Raw genomic sequence first — 13,499 nt, forward strand, 5'->3', positions numbered from 1 at the left:
AAAAATGTTTTGGAAATTGGTTTAGCACTCGCCCTCGATGATGAATATCGTATTTAAAGAAACTGCAGATCACTTTGTGGCTAAAAGATCAGTAAAACACAAATCCGATTACACAGAAGATCAAATTTTGTGTGTAGAAAATGAAGCGAAAGATCACTTTAAATAAAAAATAAACTTGATATTTGAGGATCGGTAAATGAAAAGCAGAAATAAACAATTCAAATTAGTTTTTATGATAGATCACTTGCGGCTGAGCAAATATGAAGATCACTTCATAGAAGATCAAAGACGAACGCGTTGAAAAATGATTTGGAAGTTGTTGAAATGAAATGAATTAAATATATTGATTTTAGCCAATGAAAGAACAGATTTTATAACCAGCAGCAACTCAACTCTGTAGATCACTTTAATAGACCTTAGACAAAGATCATTAAAAAAAAACACGCAAAAGATTAGGAATAAATAAATTGCTGATTTTCTTATGGACTGTGCAAGATTTGTTGTCATTCATGGATCATGGTGTGATCGAATGTCGCGTGTCATTTAGCGATCATTGGCGTTAATAAAAACAACAACGACAACAACAAGATCGGATAAGTACTTAAGCTGACGCATTACGTTGCGTATTAATCGGTTGACAACTTGCTTCGGGTTCAATTGGGTCAAAATCAGCATAAAAATCCGTATGTGATGGGCCGTTGATTTCAACGGATCGTATCGGATTGTATCGACTCGGATCGTATCGGATCGGATTGGATTGGATCGGATCGTTCGCTTTGGTGGAACTTGGTCTGTGGCAACTTATTGCAATTGTAATGCGTTGAATATTGATGAGTGACAGATATTCAGATAGACGAAAAGGTTGCGAAGTCGCCACACAGACAGACAAACACGCACAGAGACACAGACAGAGAGAAAGAAGACTCATAAATGAGACAATATTAGTAGCTTGTACTAAAATGTGAGCTGCATATATTTTATTTACTCGCTTGGCGATTTACCTTGAAATTACAACCAGCACAAGCCAAGCTCTATAGTATTTTCCTTTGTGTGTCCGATTTCCCACTTGAGGAAACGAAACCAGAAGACAGAAGCCAGAAGACATGCCATTAAAAAGTGAAATGAATGCTTGCAAATTTCGAAAATTTCAACACACGATGCCTAGATTTTTGACTAGGCCTACAAACAGACAGAAAATAATTAAACTAAATAAAGTAAAGAGTGAAATTCTGTGAGTCTGACAGAGCTAAAGATGGGGGCGTGAGTAGAACTATCGCAAAGCAAAACGATCGTTGACAAAGCGAAACGGAAAATAAGTAGAAGAGAAGGAAATATATAAAATATTTATCGAAAAAGCCTACATACATATGTATATACATATATCTAAATTTGTGATTAGCTAAACAGAAACGGGCATCTCTGACCCCATAAAGTATATAGCGTATATACAGCGTCAATCCGTTAAAAATTGTAAAAGTTATTTAAGATAAAAGATGAAGTTTTTTTTTTACTACGGATCTTGCAACCAAATATAACCTTTTGTATATTTTTAGTATTTTTGACATATATTTCAAGAGTAATACCGCATTATTTTGCTTTTATTCAAAATGTAGCAAATATAGTCTTTGGTATATTTTTCAGTATTTTTGCCGTATATAAATTTTGGTATATTTTAAGAATAATAAGGCACTTTTTTGCTTTCATTATCTCACAGTCGAGCACACTCGATGTAGTACTGTGTCAATATACCAAATATAACCTTTGGTATATTTTTAGTATTTTTCGAGAATAATATCACACTATTTTGCTTTTATTCAAAATGTAGCAAGTCTTTGGTATATTTTTTTTTTAGTATTTTTGCAGTATATAAATTTGGTATATTTTAAGAATAGTCGAGTACGCTCGATGTAGTACTGGGTCAATGTACCAAATATAGCCTGTGACATATTTTTAGTATTTTTGTGGTATATTTTAAGAATAATGCCACACCGCTTAACTTTTATTCAAAGTGAGTAGCAAGTATCTCACAGTCGAGTACACTCGATGTAGTACTGTGTCAATATACCAAATATAACCTTTGGTATATTTTTAGTGTTTTTGCGGTAAATTTGAAAATTAATACACCGCTTTGCTTATATTCAAAAAGTATCTCACAGTCGACTGTAGCTTTTTTACTTGTTCATTCCTATAATTGATATTGCATTAGTCAAATTGTACTTTAAGCTTATTTATTTTAACTTTGCGTTTTCTAGCTGAATCCAATGATTAATTCAGTGCATCAAACAAATAGTTTTAGACTTTTTTCGAGTAGATTTCTTAGTTGTTTTTACTAGTGTTATCAAAAGAACTGAATTACGTTTATATGTTTATTAGATTTGATCTTGAGGCGTAACCTTTTCGCTTTGGCTCCCCTTTCGCATCCGTCTGTCTCTCTTTAGCTTAGCCTACCTCTGAGCTTCCCCTCATTGTGTGTGTTGTTGAACGCTGAATGTTTCGCGTGTTGTGCTTGCTGCTGATCTATGCAAATGAATCGAGTCGACAGACGACACTTTGCCCTATGGAGATACGAGCAGAACCTTCTCGTTGCCGTTGCTCCTCTATAACGATGTTGTGTACTTTTAAAATATGCAGAGACAGAGCAGGAGACAAACACACAGAGAGAGAGAGAGAAAGCCAAAACCCAAATGAAATAGAATTATAGAATTGCCAATTGTCGTTGTTGAGGGCTAATCGAATTTCCGTTTCTGTTTCGGTTTCTGTTTTTTATCTGCTGCTGATGTTTTGATGTTGGTGTTGATGTTTATGCCGAGTTCACTAAGTGCTCCCAGTTTCACTAAAAACTCCATTGCGGGAAGTACTTCCTGTTGTCTGAAATTGTTTTCGAAAATGTTGCTGGAAATGTCGTAAATGTAAATGTAAATGACATTGGCATTTGGTTGACCTTCAATAAAGATGTCAACCGCAAAATGGGCACAACAACAACAACACACACACACACACATCAGGATCAAACTCGGTTCTCTCAGGTAGCTGGGCAGCTCATTAGGCAATCTCGGTTTAGCAATTTCCGCTACTGATCATGATCATTGCATTTATTATATGCACTTCTGTTCCGCTCCGTTCTGTTCTCTGTTCTCTGTTCTATTCGGTAGCTGACTCAGTTTCCTATCCCGCCCAAAATTGACCCACAACATGGGTAACTCAACTCACCTGGAGTTTTAACGCTGATTCATTTTGAACTACCTAAGCAAATTTGATATTAGTATTGATATTATCAATTTTTATGTTTATTTTAAATCATTAATTGATATTTCACTTTAATGAAGCGAGTATTTATATAATAATGAATTAATGCATTGACATAGAATCCCTGACAAAGAATTTAATGAATTGCAAGAATAATATAAGTCAGTAAAAAATGCTTTTAAAATATAAGAGAGCACATACCTGACAAAGAAATTAATGAATTACTCTTATATGTAAGTCATACTTCATCATAGCTCAACTAATCTTTCACAAACGTCTCTGATTATTGTTTTTATACACGCTACCCAATTTGGTATATTTCACTCTTTATATATTTGATATATTTGGAATGTAGTACTTAATAAATACACCAAATATAGAATTTGGTTTACTTTAAGTATTTTTGCGGTATATTAATGTATGTGGTGACACCTTCTGCCTGTTAGATAGATTTTATGCTATCCCAAAGTTATAGAACAACACTTTCTATATAAAATATAAACTATGTTTGCAGTACACAAAAAGTAATATTTTATAATTTATTTATTTTATAATAAATAATAAAGTTTAGGTTTTCTTGATCAGCCTCAACATCCAAGACGATATACATATAAAAATTGTTGAATTTAAGTTGATTTTGAACTCGTATTTTGAATGAATATTTATATACCATATATAGCCGGTATATTCGGTATATTTGTTTGGTACATTTTTAGATTATGTTTATACTCGCTTTTCTACTCTATTATATACTATTCATATATATTCAGAATGTATTATCAATATACCAAACATAGTCTTTGGTATATTTTTAGTATTTTTATACTCGATTTTGCATTCTATGGTATATTCGGAATGTAGTATAAATATACATACCAAACACAGTATTTGGTATATTTCTAGAATTTTTGTGATATGTTAATTTGGTATATTTTATAATCAATTACAGAACTGTTTTTCCTTTTATTCAACATGCGTAGCGAGTATCTACTAACTTTCTTAAGTATTCATTCCAATAATTGATATTAAATTGCACTTTAAGGTTCTTTACTTTGCTAGTTCGAAAGAGTTTAACATGACTAGAAGATCCTCTTCTAGCTTGTCGTAATTGAATACTACGAATATACGAATTATAGACAAACACTTCCTGCTCCCATTAGCCAAGGCTTTGGAGATAAGTCTGACTGTCAGACTTTCTGTGGCTGTCATTCGTGTCACGCCTGGCAAAGACACATTACGCGCTGTCATCTCTACGCTTAAGAGTCTTGAGCGTCTTCGACTCTCTGGTCATTTAACATTATATATTCAGTGCGTTCAGTTAGGTAATGTAAGATCTACACAACCACAAGATTTCCAAGACTACAACCATACAACGTTAGTTGTTGCTGCTGCTGTTGCTGTTGCTGATGTTTGCTGCTGTTGTTGAGGCATGGTACAGCATTTTAATATAGAAATTTTCTTATTATTTTTAGGCCAACGGCCTACAACGGCCCCGAGGCCTCCAACTGCGATGGCGATGTTGATGGCGATGGCGACGTCGTCGTCGTCGTCGTCGTCTTCGTCGAGTGCCAACATCAACAACATCCAATACACAAATTCCAATTGGAAACCAACGCCAAAGCCAATCAGACGAAAGCCAAACTATACAAAAGAGCTCTTTGCTGCAGAGTTGACTCGCGCAGCCACAGCAACAATCACAAGTCGAAGTCGAAGTCGAAGTCGCAGCCATTGAGCAGCCATCGACAATGCCACTGTCTGTCTGTCTGTCTGTCCGTCCGTCTCTCGTTTTTCTCGCTCTCTCTCTATCTCGCTTTTGCTTGCTGTCTCCCAATGGCAAGCACACAGTCCATAGATGGGGAGCTGTACCTCCTGCTCCCCCCTTCTTCAATCTTGACAGCTGGCGACAATTTGGTCAAAAAGAAAGTCGTTGTCGTTGTTGCTGCTGTTGCTTATGTTGCTGCTGCTGCTGTTGGCTTATACCCTGTAAAAAGCTCTGCTCACTTGTTAGACATGCCAATCAGTTAGGTGTGGAGTTAGAAATATTTTTATTTATAAAAAAAAATTAGATATAATTTAAATTAACACTATCGTCTTTCTAAAGTCTTTGGCTTGAATTAGAAATTTACTTTGGCTTTAATTTATGTATATATTTTGCTTCGACTTGTTTAAGTAAAGACATTTATTTTACGAATAACTATGCTTTGAGTTTTTCGTTTATGCTTCAACTTTTCCCACTGAATCTGTATCATTTTTTTTTTACGTCTACTTTTTTTTTTAAGTTCTTTCCTTTTGATTATATTTTTCTGTTCTTAGAGAGATTTGCTTTGGTATCAATTTGTTAGACTTGTTCGAATTGTTTTAGCAAAGAATTTTATTTAAGAATAAGCATGCTTTATGTTTTTGCCTTACAGTTTTATGCTTCAACTTTTCCCACTTAATCTCCATTAATTCTTCTTTATTTATACTATTTTTAGTATATCATTATATCTTAGTATGTGGTGGCACTTCTTCGGTATATTTTCAGTATAACATTCAGTAAATTTTAGTATTTTCTGGTATAGTTCTGTATAGTCCTTGGTATACTTTAGTAGTTTGTGGGTATATTTTGACACACTCGTCGGTATATTTGTAGTTTTTTGAAGTATATTTCCAATATATTTTTAGTATGTTTTCATAAAAATTTTAGCTTTCTTACTTGTTATTTTTTGGTAAGAATGGTAAATTCTATGCAAAATTTGTCAAATGTTGATTAGAACTGAACATTTACTTCTTTTGTTTAGTTGACCCTCTTAGGGTATTGGCTAGTCGATGTAGTCTGCTGTGTGTCTTATGATTGGACCTTGGGCTTTGATTTTGGCTTTGGTTGTTGGCCCATCACTCATTGAAGATTGGCGTCGCAGCAGCAGCAGCCACGAATCAACGACAGCAGCGACTTCGACTTCGACTTGGACAGCAACATATTGTTGTTGAGACTGAGCGAAGAGGGGGAGAAGTGGAGAAGTGAGGACTTATGCAGTTGGGAGAGCTGGTGGTTAATGGGGTACGACATCGCCATCGACATCGGTTGAGCCATCGTTTGGGCCATCGGCTGTCATGGCGTACGTTTGGCTTAAAGAAAACACACATCATGAATCTTTAATGAAGAATCACCAAGTTTGGGGGGGCAAGCAACGCTGCTGGTGGGGCACGACCATAAACGTTGCCGCACATTTTCTTTTATTGAGCCGTAAGATTCGAATTGTTTGTGCTGCTCTTTAACGAGTAGTGGAAATACCCTGTAGCTAAGCGACAACTTTAAAGAGTCAGACTTAGCTAAAAGATTTGTTATGAAAAGTTAGATGAAAAGTTAAAGAAGTTAGTTGCATAGAACTTTATGCTTTAATGTCGCGATCACTTAAAGAAATATTTTTGATTTCATTAAAGTTCAAGTTCAATACAGGGTCACTCGTGAGTCGATCAGCCTTTGTTGTAGCATTCTTTCATGTTTTGAAGTTTTGTTGTTTTTGGTTGTGATTTCGTATTTGGCGCGGCGTTTGAACACCGGCAGTTGAAGAGGCAGCAGCCATAGCCACCGTGGTGATCGTGAAATTGCGGATCGCTAGAGTCGCCGCGCCGCCATCAGACATATGTATGTACATCTACGTAGGGCTCAGCAGCAGGTATTGATACCTGTGCTTAGCTGTGCCCATGTCGATGCCCATCATCATCATCATCATCGTGCACCCATCGCAATGTTAATGTATTTGGAAATCGTGATCGGCGCATTGAAAAAAAAACAGAATGGAGTGGAAAGCTAACACCCCACACACACACACACACACACTACGACGTGTGTATGCTTTGTTTCCGCAGTTGGCGATAGATATCGATAGCGATAGCGATAGCGATTAAACTCATCGAATTTCGCTATTGTAGCAAGTAGTTGCTTGATTCTTTCCGGTGATAACTATCCTATCGATAGTAGTTGATCGATATTTATTTGGTTTATCGGTTTATCGATATTTACTACATACTTAATAAAAGGAGCTAGAATTTCAATATTTGTTATTACATATTCGATGCTTTCAGGTCATGACTTCGATAACTTCTTCAGTTTATCGTTTCAATGGCAATAATTAGCCAATCTATAGTAAGGTTTATCGATATGCATTTTGAAGTGAAGTATGCAAATAGTATTTCAGTTCAAATTCTGGATTTGCTTTGTGTGTTTAATATCATTTTTGTCTGCCGACAATCGAGTTTTAAGTTATCGTTACGTTATCGATATGATAGGTAAATATTTTTACATTCTCTCTAACTTGTACAGCTTATCGTAATAACTAGCGTATTGATAGTAAGGTTTATCGATATTTAGTTTGTTCATTTGCAATTCAATATGTGCTTCAATGTGTATTTAATACTATTCGATTGTCAGCAATCGATTTTTAAGTTATCGTTGTCGTTATCGATATCATTATAGGTAATTATTTGCCTTTCTCGTCTAGCAAACAGATTACGGGGCTTTGCAAACTATTTCTGAGATTATTTTCGCAGCATTATTGATTTCCTCACCTGCCGATTGTTTGTTAGTTGACAATCGTCAATAATCGATCATCGATCAGTAATCGTTGATCGTTGATCGACTCGCAGAGATGCCCTACAAACAGCAAGCGACAAAATCGTGTCTCTGCTGAGACGTGCGACAGCAGAAAGTGGCTGAGGAGGTGGAGCTGAAGACGGTGGAGGCATCATCATAAAAGAAATTTATTGACAAACTATGCATTATTAAAAAATTATATGTACATGTGGTGTGTGGATTGTGGATTGTTGTTGCGGTGTTCGATGTGTTCGGTGTTCAGCTGCGTTTGAGATTTGTTTAATAATAAATTCATTATGCGAGACGAAGGCGGAGAAATTAAGCATGCATAGATATGTATGGGTTTTGGGTATGCTTTTTGAGTTTGAGTTTGAGTATGGGTATATGGGTTTGGGTTTGGGCTTGGATTTGGATTTGGATATGCGTATGGGCGCAATGCGATATTGATATTGGCTGGCGGTATGAACAAGAAGGTGGCCCATGGTCAACGAACTGGTTGGTGGACCGAGAAAGTTGTCTGCGCAAACGCACACGATTCTGACCCAAAAAACATGAAGACGACAAACATTAAATGTTCGTCGTCGTATGCAGCACAGACAAAAAAAAATGAGCAATTCCAAGTGATTTCATTATGATAATTGTAGAAATTAAGCAATTTATTGATGACAACAAAATATTCAAAACTAGCCAAGAAAGCAAGCGATGAAGTGACATAAAAATTTAGTTTAGCTATCATTTCACTGTATTTCTCTTCACTCGGGTGGAATTCCAGCATCCCTTGGAAGCTTAACTAGCTAAGTTTGAGTGTGATAAGTTGACATCTTTATCAAAAAAGACATTGCAGAAGAAATTGTTTAGCTATCCTTTCACTTTATCTTTGGGAATTATCGCTCTTCACTTGGGTAAAATTTCTAGCATCCTCTCAAGCTAAAGATCCCACTGAATCTGTTGAGTTGATTTCTTTATCAAAAAACGCTAATCTAGCTAACGATCTCATTCTATCTACTGTTAGTTGATTTCTTGACTAAGAAGTTGCTGCAAATTAAATAGTTTAGCTATCATTTCACTCATTACTCCGGTGAAATTTCAGCATCCCTTCGAATCCCTTAAGTAGCTAAAGATCCTACGGAGTCTGCTATCATTTCACTGTATCTCTCTTCACTCAGGTGAAATTCCAGCATCCCTTCAAAGCTTAACTAGCTAAAGATTCCTCCGAGTCTGTTGACTTGAGTTCTTTATCAAAAACTTCGATGAAGATGAAATTGCTTAGCTCTCATTTCATTTTATGTCTCTCCACTCTGGTGAAATTCCAGCATCCCTAAAGCTAAAGATACCTCCGAATCTGTTGAGTCAATGGAGATGAAATTGTTTAGCTATCATTTTATATCACTTTATCTTTCTTTACTCAGCATTCCTTCAAAGCTTGAGAGATCTCACTCTGCAGTTAGGTGATTTCTTTACCCAAATCGTCGATGGAGATGAAATTATCTAGCTAGTTTTTCACTTTATCTGAATTATCCCTTTATTCACTTTGGTAAAATCGGTGCAAATGAAATTGTTTAGCTATCATTTGACTTTATCTCTGTTCACTCAAATAAAATTCCAGCATCCCTAAAGCTTGAGATCCCACTGAGTCTGCTGTTAGTTGACTTCTTTACCCAAAACGTCTGTGCAGATGCCCTTCAGCTGGTGCATGACATGGGATATGCGCCTTGTAAAGCTTCCTTGGCTCAGGCTCAGGCAAAGGGAAGCAGCGCAGCAGTCGAAGAGTGGGGCATCCAAGTGCAAAGTCCAATCAAGCATTACAACGCCACGTTTCCGACTTCCGATGTGAGTTTCATATTGCTGAAATGTGAGCAATGCCAAAAAAAATAAAAACAAAGAGATGTGTGAAGGGGTCGCAGCAAGTGCAAGTGGAAGTTCCTCTCTCTCTCTCTCTCTCTCTCTCGACTCTCAACTGAAGTTTAACTGCCGCCTTCCACTTGATTAAACACTTTTATCCAAGCAAGTTGTGTGTCTCTCTCTCTATCTCTCTCTTTGTTGGCGATTCTGTGAAATGTGTCAGGGGTCTGCCAGGACATTGTCCGAACATCTCTCTTCCTCCTTCCTTCCACCGTTCTTTTGCTGTGTAATTTGATGCCAGACAATGATCCGTTGACGCTTGATCTTCAAGCTGCGCTGAGTCAACAGTCGGTTGGAAAAACGGTTACCGCAATGACAGGTGCACTATTCCAGCTACAGCTACAGCTACAGCTGATCATCATCATCATGATGATCGTGATGATGCAAGGATGCACCTTTCTGCAACTGCAGCCACTTGCCACCAGGGGTTGCTCGAGTCGCCTCCTGTTGTTGTGTGCGCTCGAGTGTAATGCAAAACGTGTGTCGGGCGTTAAAGAACTCGAACTCGAACTAAAAGGCAACAGCAGACGTCGCTTGCAGACGTAACTGAAACAGGTACAACGCAGAAAAACCGTTCAAAAGGAAGCAGCTCGGTCAGGTCCAGGGACAAGGGAAGGTTCGGGGGAACTTGGAGTTGGGGGTAAACAGCCTCTCTCATCCCTCATGCCAGGACGTTCGGCGTTCATTCAACTGCTGGCGCAGAAGCAAACGCTGTTGTTTGTCCTTTGACTAGGCCAGGATCAACGGTCGCTGGTCAGTTTATTGAACTATAAAATGCAGTTGCCTTCATCATCATTATTATTAAAGTAGAGTTCTTCAGCTGACACACACACCACACACAAGGAAGACTAAGAAGCAATGAAGCAGGAGCAGTAACAACGCCCTCTGCTCGTCCGTTCGTCTGTTCGTTCGCATGCCTCGAAAGGTCAAACGGTTTAACGTCTCTCAAATTGCGAATGCCCATGCAAAACTATTCCAAATTATCTATATATCCATTCTCATTGTATTTACAAATTCCTTCTACACAATTTACTTGCTGCTTTCTGCAATTGTAATCGGCTTATCTTGCAAATTATTTATAAGTTTCTTTTTGTGAAGTTGCACAAACTTTCTACACTAAACACAAAAGTTTTAAATGGAAATTTTGGTCTTAGTATTAAGAATTTCAGTCTAAAAAGTGTAAGTTCTTAGAAGAGAAAACACATCTTGATTTTATTATTTTTTGATTTTATTTTTATTTATTTTATTGTTTATTTTTTCTACTATATACAGACAAAGATAAAGTTAAGATCAAGTATGACCATACAACAAAGTAAAGGATTTTTTTAAAACTTAATACGCTCGTGATACATAATAATATGCTATTATTTTAATATATATTTACAGATAACAAAGACGTTTTATGTATACGTAACCGATGACATCTTTTATTCTTATTTATATACAGAAGAAATTCAGGAATATTTCTCATTTGGTTCTCGAATTAAAATATGGTAAGTTCTTTTTTATTTACAATCATCATAAACATTTACTAATATACATTTTTGTTTTTGTTGTTTAGGTGGATGACTACGCTTATTCTGGAAAATCCTTTTAGCAAAAGGATGCTTCGACTTCAACATTCACATCCTGGACATTAACGTGGCATTGTTCACATCCTCGACATCAATCATATATACATAATTTGCTAATTTACAAGTACAGCATTCAAATGACCTCTAATCTAATTGCATTAATTGTTGATATAAATACAAAATATGTTTTGCCAAATAAGTAGTGTTAAAAATTAGCTAAATAACAAACATTTGTATATTGTTAATATTAATATATATATATTAATAATATTTTGTAAAATGCACAGACTTAAAATAAATAAACAACACATTCCCAATTAAAGAGAATATCCTAGAAATTTCGATTCATATCAATAGCTTTGGTCCTTACGAACCCAGTAATATGTGTCCTTTGCAAATGCGCCAGGATATGGGAGAGATATAGCTTTTTTTCTAAAAAGGACATTCGCTTATTCGCTATAACTCCGCCAAATCCTTAAGGATCCGGCAAGGACATACTTTTTTGTAATCATTATAATTAGTATTATCGATTTGCATTCAAGGATTTTTAATAACGTTGCCAAAATTACATCTGAAAATTTTACAAGGGGTATGTATAGAAATTTTGACAAAATTTTGAAAAATCCGCCATATCTCAGCCATTTGAAGGCCGATCGGGATGTCCTTTGGCACAAGGATAGCTCTATTCAATATTAACCGATTGACATTTTCAAAAGGACGAAAATCCTTACAGGACTCGAGATAATAGGAAATTTTTTCATACAGAAAATAGGCTATAACTCGCGAATGTCCTTGCGTATCCTGGCAAGCGATATGTCAAACGGTGCGTATTAAGGAGACCTATCGATTGGCCAAAGGACATTCAAATCGTCCTTGCAGTTCTCGAGATATCCTGGATTTTGTGATTTCGGCCTGTTTCCTTAGGCCCTCGGACTGAAAAAACACAAGTTTTGGATTCTTAGATGACCCCATATTTTTTTAATGCCGTTCGATAGAGGAGGTCCTTGTGATCCTAGCAAGATGTGTCCTTTGAAAATGCGGCAGGACATAGCTGAGATATAGCTTGTTTTTGAAAAAGGATATGCGTTTTTTCATTATAACTCGGCGGAATCCATAAAGATCTGGCAACGGCATACTTTTTTGGAGCCAGGATAACGAGTAGTAAAGATTTGCATTCAAAGATGTTATTCTTAAAAAAAATTACACCTCACATTTGCTTTCAAGCATTTTAACTTTGCTTCGGTTTTTTGCTTTTTTTGTATTTATTTTTTTTATTTCACAATTTAATAATTTTAGTTTAATACATTTTAGGAAATTGAAAACAAACATTACATATATGGTATACAGTAGCTGCCTTTAGTTTTTCATGATGTGAGCCAAAGCGATGATGCATAGTAGACACTTTACTGCAAGTACAAAAAGAAAACATACAAATTAGTTTAAAATGAATTGTAAATTCAAAGTATTTTTATGGCATAGATTATTTTCGATCTTACAAATCGTTCAATTTAGTCATCTTAATACAAAATCAAGTAAGAAAGCTAAAGAGTGTACTGGACTGTGAGATACCCGATACACATTTTTAGTACCATCAAAACAAAGCGATATTATTCAATAAATATACAATATTAATATACCGCAATATACTAAAAATATACCAACGTCCATATTTAGTCTATTACTATAGTATTCCATTTTAAATATACCACTATCGTTAAAAATATTTCAGATTGTATGCGATATTATTCATAAAATATGGAATATTAATATACCGCAATATACTAAAAATATACCAACGTCCATATTTAGTCTATTACTATAGTATTACATTTTAAATATATCACTATCGTTAAAAATATTTCAGATTGTATATACCAATAAATTTACCAAAAGCTGTATTTAGTATTTATTATAGTTCTAAATTCATAAATATACTCGATGGTTGAACCTGATCAAGAATTTATATACCTTATAGGGTCGGCGATAACTGATTCTACCTTTTACATACTTTATCTGGAAGCACAAAGTTATAATCCCCCTCTATCCTATAGGTAACGGGTATAAGAATACATTTTGATTTCATTATTGCTGATAGAAATGAAAAGTTCATTCTGTGTAAATTGCACATTATTAATGCAATTACTGTTAAATTTGAATGTTGTCAATTTGTGAACTGATGACATCGAACTATTTTCTGTGAA

At 35.7% G+C, this 13,499-nt stretch overlaps 1 long non-coding RNA gene across 1 annotated transcript in view; it reads right to left on the reverse strand.

Moving 5' to 3' along the window:
* Nucleotides 1-12,120: 12,120 nt before the first annotated feature.
* Nucleotides 12,121-13,499, reverse strand: part of LOC117577861 (uncharacterized) — a 35,664-nt gene continuing 34,285 nt past the window's right edge. Inside the window, exon 4 of the long non-coding RNA XR_004573316.2 lies at nt 12,121-12,704. This is a non-coding gene — a long non-coding RNA (uncharacterized LOC117577861). The remainder of the gene's footprint in view (nt 12,705-13,499) is intronic.

This window comes from Drosophila albomicans, chromosome X (genome assembly GCF_009650485.2).
Source record: "Drosophila albomicans strain 15112-1751.03 chromosome X, ASM965048v2, whole genome shotgun sequence".
NCBI classification, from domain to species: Eukaryota; Metazoa; Arthropoda; class Insecta; order Diptera; family Drosophilidae; genus Drosophila; species Drosophila albomicans.